Raw genomic sequence first — 6,258 nt, forward strand, 5'->3', positions numbered from 1 at the left:
CCCCTCCCATCATCCCTCAGTACCGTTGGGATTTAAATGTTATATGTGCTTAAACATTGTGTGTGATTGGCATTATACATTTAAGCTAAAAGGTAAAAGCATTATTTCAGCATAAATGAAGACATGTCTCGAACCCTATACCCTTCAGGTGTCAAATTGAACCTCGTTTTTCAAAAGGTTTTTTTTACATCTGAACATAAAAGAACGTCAAAATCCGGCTCTCGTTCTGATGTTTTTTGGAAAAAAGTTTTGGGAAAAGTAATAAAAAAAAGCGGGGCGCACAACAAAAATCAAATGCGAAACAAAAAAAAAAAGTAAACCTAACCAAAACTCTTGAGATGAGGGAGAAAATGTTTCTCCCATGGTCACAAGGAAGGACAACACAATGGGTTAAAGGCCTAAAAAAAAAAAAAGCCAAAAAAAACTGCTTTTAAAAAAAAATATATATTATATATTAAAGATATGGCCCGTACTTATAAAATGTAGGCGACTGTTGTAGACCTAGTGAGGAATTATAAAGAACATTTTTTTTTAAAAACATTAATTGATATTAAAAACAACATTTCTAACATGTTGGACAAAAATAAAACCATTGGCAATATGAGATTCAAGAAACTTCATAAAGCAGAAGTAGTATTGTAAGTTTATCCGACAATGATGGGAACATTTGCTCTCCTCCCAAGTGAGATGGGTGGACTGTTTTAACGAGATACAACGCCGGAGCGAACCCAGAATGCGAGAGTAGAGTGGTTGTATAGTTTCTGGGAGCCGTCGGGGGAGGAAGGAAGATGTTCACAAGCTGGTTGGTAGGTTTCCGTTGGTTGGTTGTATGTCAATGACACCAGGGGCCCTGGTTTCGCACGAAACCGGATAGGTGATTTAAGACACTGGGAATTCAAGTTATCTTGGAATGAATTAGCTTGGACTCGGTGTTTTGCACGAAACCAGATATGAATTAAGCCCAGCGCCCAAGCGTTCTAAACCATGGAGATTTATTCTTTTGCGGCTAGCTGGTCCAGACGACAGGCTAACATAGGAGCCGGGCTCTAAGATAATCTGGAGTCTCATGGTGTCAAATCAGCTGCCACCGTCTCTGATCCGAAAATATAAATACGTGTTTTTGAACAAGTTATGCGTTGTCTTCTGAATGTGTTATGTTTATTCTATTAAATGCATTAGCAACTACTGTCACTTTTGTTTTTCACGGTTTTGATGTAAACCCTATAAGCTGTGTAGATGTAGCCTATGGTTTACTCCCTGCACCATGCGCACAACTGATGCGCGGAGTGGAGTAGGAGGAGAGTGGAGAGTAGTGGGACTTTCCCGGTGGGACCGGTAGTGTGAGCTCTGCTGGGTGTTGCGGCCGCTGCACCGCATGAAAAGACAGTGTCACGAAGTGGCCGGTGGCCGCCGCTGCCCGGTGGGCTGCCTGCCGGTGCTCGGGCGAGTGGTCGGCCGGTGACCGCGGCGCGTTGGCCGGTGGCTAGCTATTTTATTGCCTGCAGCACAGAACTATTTTCTTGCGAAGGAGCTGGTTTGTGTTCAGTGTCACTCTCTCTGGGAAAAGTAGAGGTGTCAGCGCAGCGTTCCGTGTTCCTACTTCATGTGTCCTCAGCTCGGTTTTTTTTTACGGACGCGCTCCGGGAGGAGCTCCGGTAGATTAAGTGTGACTGGATATAATGTTAGGAGATATTCCATTGATGAGAATAATGGCAGGAGCTGGGACGGAGACCAATACCATTCAGGATTTCATTTTCTTGTTGTGGGTGGTCCTTCTCTAAGAGGGTTAGGTTGTGTTACTCCTAATAAGTGGGCCTGTTGTTTTTTGTATAGCTTACATTGGTTTCATAACGATTATCAATAAGTTTCCCCTACCTGGCCAATAACGTGAGGCCTGCAGTGTGGCCTATATACAGCAGTAGGCATATTAGTGGAGTTATCATTCATCACAACCGGTTTTAAAACCACAATGACTTCTAGAAATCTTTTTTATTGTTTGGGGACGGTCGCTGTCAGAAGAATAAAAAATGACATGAAGATTGTTTTACATATATGTTCAAGGTGTATTGAAGGCATTTACTTTTTTTTAGTTGTTGTCCCCGTTCGGATTGTTCTAAATATGAACCTATTAATTGTATAAAGAATTAGATATAGCGGATAGAGCCTGATTTGTCCGGCGTCGTTGTTAAAACATGTTCTCAGTTTGTAAAAAGGGTATTGACTTAAAGCCTAAAGTCTCGTAGGGTACCATGTTCCCGAGAGAATATTAGTTCCTGTTGGCTCCAACTTTGACGGCACACGTAGATATTTTTAAAACCCACCTCAGTAGGGTACTATTGTTGGGCTTTTTTCTCTCAGTTGATTTAACGAGCCGTATTTCCCTTTTTCCAATATTCTTCCCCTCCTCGTTACTTCCATTCGAAGCTGCTGTCAATGGGGTGTGTGAAACATTGGGCGCATGCGTCTTCTAATCTCTGCTCAAGTAATTTTGACCGTGCATCTGATAACGTGGGTCTATTTGGGTGAAAGAGTAAAAAAACGTGAACGTGTAACTATCACAGCTATCTAAATACCTGGCTTGAATAGCATCCACCTGGTCAATCTGGCTCGGCAAACGTTGCAAATACGATTAAGCAGGGTGTACGAGCTGATAAATGGCGGTCAGTGCATGCGGGGGATCGGCCATGAGCTAGGTGGCAAATATAGAATGAGCAGATACACTAAGTCAAGCTTGCGGACTTTTTTCTTTTCACTTAATCTGGATATCTTTATTCTACTTCGTTTAAACATGGCGCCAGCTGCAGTTAAAGCTAAGCGTATTCTGGGACTGGGTTATTCTCGGGTTGTGTTTATTCTCCTGGGCTTGTTGTTTGTTCTTCTGGGCTGTGTTTACTGTATCTGGGCTGTATGTAGTGTGTTTACTCTATGGGCTGTTGATTTATTCTCTGGGCTGAGGGTTTATGTTACTCTATGCGGCTGTTTACATCTCTGGGATAGGTTTACTCTAGGGGATGGTGTATGTGCATGGGTAGTGTAGTTACTTCTATGGGCTGTTGTTTATTCTGGGGACTGTGTTTTACTCTAATGGAGGGCTGTGTTTATTTCTGGGCTGTGTTTAGTTCTATGGGCCGGTTGGTATTAGCCTGGGTTTTTTTTTGTTTTTGTGTTTACTCTAATGGTCTGTGTTTACTTCCTGGGCTGCTAGTGATTAATCACGTCTAGGACTGGGTTTTACTCTCGTGGGCCTGTTGTAGTTATTTTAGTTGGGCCTTTGTGGTAGTTATGTCTACTAGGGACATGTTGGTAGGTTGATTCAGAGTTGTGTCGCTATCGGGCTGTCGTAGTTATTCTAGGACTGTGGTTTTACTATCTTGGGCCTCGTTAGTTATTCTCCTGGAAATTCGTAGTAGTATTTCGATGGGCTGTTGTGTGGTGCTGTGTTTATTCTATGGGCCTGTGTTTACTTATGGCTGTGTTTATATCTCTGGGCGCTAGTTGTATTCTCTGGGCTAGTTGTTTTGGTTCTTGCTGTGGATCTCTGGGCTGTTTACTCTCTCTGGCACTCCGCATGTGTTTATATATGGGCTGTGTTCTGTTGTTTATACGTCGTTTCTCTCTGGGCTGTGTTGTATCTCTGGGCTGTGTTTATTCTCGCTGTGGTTTACTGTCTTTGGGCTGTAGTAGTTATTCTCTATAGGCGTGATTACTCTCTGCGGCTTGTAGTTATTCTTGGGCTGTGTTTACTCGCTGGGCTGTAGTTATTTCTGGCTGGATTCGGCTGAGTTATGTCTCGGCTGTATGTTTATTCTCGGGGCGGTTTTTCCTGGGCTGTTGTACTGGCCTTGGCTGTGTTATTCTTGTGGTGCTGTTAGTGATTGATTTCTTTTCGGGCTGTAGTTATTCTGCGGCTCCCCCCGCTGCCCGGACCCCCTTCTATCTCTGCGCTGTGAATTTATTCTTTGGGCTGTGTACCCGTCCACCCCCCCCGCGGGTATTACTCGCCTTTACCCTGATGACATGGCGCAGCGACGTCCTCCAGCCGGAGGAGGGCGAAGACACGGCCGAATCTCCTTTGGACAAACATGGAGGAATCATCACAAGTATCAGGAGCACGTTTCTCCGTCATGATTTGACAGATGAAGGAAGGTCGAGAGAGGTTTCCTGTTTATCACACTGACGGGATTTTATGAGATTGAACGCTCCCGACTGATGATTTTTGGGACAGCATGTTAAATCAATTGCAATTTTATCTATAGTATCAATCATCAACGAATGAGTTATCTGCAAGAACACCTTTAAAAAGAAATACGAAGCAGGTCTACCGACCAACACGCCAGAATTTACAAGGACCCAACAGGTCTGTAGATGTTCTCCAGAGCAAGACAGCCAGGCACAATGAGGAGAGGGAAAAACTCCTTTTAGGCAGAAAACTGGGACAGACCCGACCAGACCCAGGCCCAAGACCAGGCCTAGACCAGACCCAGGTAGGATCAGGCCTCAGAACCAGGCCCAGACCCAGGCTCTGGGTAGGGGTGTCTGCGACGGTTCGGGTTTGAACGAGAGGAAGGCAATAAACCGTCACAAAAAAATAGTGTTTGTAGTCGTATTTTTTTCATGTTACAACGGAGATTGGTTGTCAGGGAATTTTCGCAGCTACGTTGATTTTTTGTTTTCTTCTTCATGTAGTGTCCCAAGCACGTGTAGGTAGACTGGTCCAGAGAGCCTAGTATTGGAGGAGGTAGGACATCATGATCACCTTTTTTTATAGTGCAGCCATGAACTCAGACCACGGGGCCCATATTACAACGTAAGATTAGTGGGATAGCTGGCCAGATTTGGGCTTTAACTCTGGTTTTCTGGTGTCGAGTATCCGGCTCACTTCTACCAGAGTATAGGAAACCATGGTAACAGATGCTGCACGGCGAACCTGATCCAGAGAAGTCAGGATTGATTGATTTTTATTTGACCACTTAAATATAAAAAAAATACAAAAACAGTACTCTGTGTCATACGTTAAAATAAACATAAATAGTCTGGAATGACACAATAAAGCCCCAAGAATTATGTCTATCGTGGTCCATTGTGGGAGTGATACAGAACCCAGGATGGTACCGTTTGTGTGTCTGCATGGAAAAGATGGCTGCTCTTTCACATCTCACTGCCTCACTAGTGAATCATTTAGATAAGTAAGTCTTCAGAAAATGTTAGGATGTAACCATTGTAGTCTGAGTCCTTTGCGGCGACCCGGGTTCGAGTCCGACCTGCGGCCCTTTGCTGCGTGTCATCCCCCGTCTCTCCATCTCCACCTTCCCTGTCTACCCACTCACTATCTAATACAATGTTTCCTGAACTTAGGGTCGGGACCCAAAATGGGTCGCAGACCCGTTTTATAGGCGCGCCTTGGTAGAGAACAGACTAAATGCTCAGCGTGACCTCAGAATGGGGCACTTTCAAAAACCGAACCTAGACATGATCAGCTGGTGTGATATCTCCAACCAGACCACACATCTCATTAAACTCAAGTCAGCGTTTTTACAAATGGTGGTGGCGTACTGTTGGAGCTAAATACTGCTCCATCCAGGGTTCATTTCAATTAGTAGTCAAAATCTCAGATGTGGATGTGTGAATCCATTTATTACATAGGATCCTAGAGACAAATACAGAGTCAACCTAAACGGCTCAACCCCAAATCTGTTGACTCTCTGCTCTGGAACCCTGGTCTTATTCACAAAGGGTGGGGTCTCTTGGCCCGTTGGTGTGTGTTGTGTGGTGTGTGTGTGTGTGTGTGTGTGTGGTTTGTGTGGGGTGTGTGTGTGTGTGTGTGGTGTGTGGTGGTGTGTGTGGGGGTGTGTAGTGTGGTGTGTGTGTGGTGGGCGTGGTGTGTGTGTGTGGTGTGTGTGTGTGTGTGTGGTGTGTGTGTGTGTGTGTGTGTGTGTGTGTGTGCGTGTGTGTGCTGTGTGCTATTGTTATCTCTTCAGTGGAATGTACTTAAAGTTTTACCCTCAGTTCAGGACTGGCAAAGCAAAAGATAGTGGGCCATGAGAGGGGACTGCAACCCGAGACAGGATGTGTGTCTCTCTAACGTCATCAATTCAACTCTGACACATTTGTAGAGCTGGATTATAAAAAATGTAGCAGAACATCTTAATTATAAAACAGAAAGTATGCAAAACATCTTAATGTAACAAACAACAAACAACAAAAAAAACTAGATGCTATATAACTCAACAAATTAATGACGAATGACAAAAAATGTCA

This window comes from Etheostoma spectabile, chromosome 3 (assembly GCF_008692095.1).
Source record: "Etheostoma spectabile isolate EspeVRDwgs_2016 chromosome 3, UIUC_Espe_1.0, whole genome shotgun sequence".
Classification (NCBI taxonomy): domain Eukaryota; kingdom Metazoa; phylum Chordata; class Actinopteri; order Perciformes; family Percidae; genus Etheostoma; species Etheostoma spectabile.